At 33.9% G+C, this 2,101-nt stretch overlaps 1 long non-coding RNA gene across 1 annotated transcript; it reads right to left on the bottom strand.

Annotated features, from left to right (window-relative positions):
• Positions 1-448: 448 nt before the first annotated feature.
• On the bottom strand, positions 449-1,084 carry LOC127157936 (uncharacterized). The gene is made up of 3 exons (XR_007826028.1): positions 1,005-1,084; positions 820-857; positions 449-681 (listed from the first exon to the last, which is right to left on the bottom strand). It is a non-coding gene; the product is annotated as an uncharacterized LOC127157936 (long non-coding RNA).
• Positions 1,085-2,101: the final 1,017 nt, after the last annotated feature.

The raw sequence follows: 2,101 nt of genomic DNA on the forward strand, positions 1-2,101 counted from the left end.
TGGGTAGGCTGCACACGTTGCCAATGGTTTATATAATTAAAGTTCAAAAAGTCACTTTAGTTTCAGGGTTTTGTTTTGTCCCAAGTAAAGCACCACACTTTGAATGAATCTCCAAGTGTTTTTCATGGTATTAGGTCAATCCAAATGTAGCAGTAATCCAAATGTACCAAATGACATTCCAGAAGCAAACAGTTGATGTAGATTCTACAGACTGTTCTTTGCAGTACCACCCTAAACAATGATGGCAGAAGACACAGGGTCAAGGCAGAGAAGATTTGGAGAAATACATAATCTTCAATGATGGTCAGCAATCCAACACATATTAGTGTCCAGACTGCATCAACATCAGACACCTGCATAAAAAACAAACAAATAAAATATTAAGTAGGGCAATGTGATGGTTATTTGTCAGTGTTATCTGTCCTGCCTGGTTCATAGTTTTCTTTTTTGGGTGAACGAGGTATATAATCAACAATAATCTTATAGAAGTATCTCAGTAATATAAGAGCAAATACACATTACATTTTCCCACAATTAAGTGTTTGTTTAAGGTGTATTTTTTTTTTTTTTTTTTTTTTTTTTAGAACTTACAAAGCGGGTTAGTAGTAGAAGTATCTGGGGTAATCGCAAAATGAAACAGGAAGGCCTGAGATGGGTGTGCAGTGCTGTCAAATCTGGGTTCTAGAAGAAAAAAAAAAGAAAAAAAAAAGTTTAAGACATTCAAGTGTTACAGTACAAATGTTTTTGTCAAAGTGTCAATAAAGAGGTCATTAACTGTTTATTTTAAAAATTTTGAAAACAATTAACGTAGCAACATACATTTTAGGGGTTGTAGGGTGTGAAGTGTCCTCTTAAATCTGCAAAAAAAAAAAAAAAAAAAAAGTGGTTAGAGGTATACTGCATATGCAAGACTTTTTTTAAATGAAATTGTAAATAGTGTAGCACAGTGAATACTGAGTAAAAAAAACTGCTGTACTGCTGTGTATTAGCTTGAAATATCTCACCTCCAATGTACTGAGGCCTGTGCTGATGAGACCGCTGTTCAGAGAAGGCAGTTGTCACAAACACTTGTCCTAAATATGACAAATAAAAGTAAGTTACACTAGTGTTGTAGCTTCTAGATTACAGACACATTCATTCCTTGATAGTTGCATGTTTTAGAAGGGTTACATTAAGAAAGAAAGAAAGAAAGAAAGTGTCCACATTTCTATACATATCTATTTGAGGCCACAGTCATAAAATCAATTCAAAAGCAGCATTTCCTCTGTATTACTGTAGAAATAACAATTACGGTGAGACAAAGAGCTCATTTAATTTAAACCACAAAGGTTTAATCATGCAATGGCAATAATTGTGACGTATTAAAACATATATGATGATAAAATTGTAAATTGAACTTAAAATCAACATGGGTTTGCGGCATCAACTCTGGGCAAAACAGAAAACTAACTACAAAGTTTTACATTTGTAAAAGTAAAAAAGCATCTAGTGTAAACAGAATCACTTGTCTTTTGTCTACTTTACATGCAGCCCATGCACAAAATAGGGCTAAGTCAGTTAAAATTAGCAGCAGACACAAAGATACATTTACACACAATTATTTTTTTGAAAACTTACCTTAGTGTCTTTGTCCAGAGGTAAAAATGCAAGCAGTCTCTACTTCTTTTCCCAGTTTCAGCAAATTCTTCGCCAATTAGCTGGAGCCAACCGATGTCTGCACAAATTCAAAACATTGCTTGTTGCGCATGCTCTAACTGTCCTAATTTCTTCTTCTGTCGTTTTGTTGCACATTAGCAACACATTAGCGCACTGCTGCCTCTCACTGGTGTATTCATGTCATTGGTTTTGTTGTGACTACTTGAATATTTTAAGTAAGCCTTACTCAAAGCAGCAAGTAAACTGTTTTTTTCGCCTTGAAATTAGCTGTAACTTGATAAAACCTAGTAAGTAGAGCAACTAAGTAAAGATAACTAATTATATACAAGTAAGGTACACTATTGGATTTTACAGTGAATGAAAACTTATTTGGATTTTCAAAAATATGTGAAATATGTAAAGTTCACAACATAGAGTCTTTAAAATACATCCAAGAGCTGGTCTC

The sequence above is a fragment of the Labeo rohita genome, unplaced genomic scaffold (assembly GCF_022985175.1).
Source record: "Labeo rohita strain BAU-BD-2019 unplaced genomic scaffold, IGBB_LRoh.1.0 scaffold_1264, whole genome shotgun sequence".
NCBI classification, from domain to species: Eukaryota; Metazoa; Chordata; class Actinopteri; order Cypriniformes; family Cyprinidae; genus Labeo; species Labeo rohita.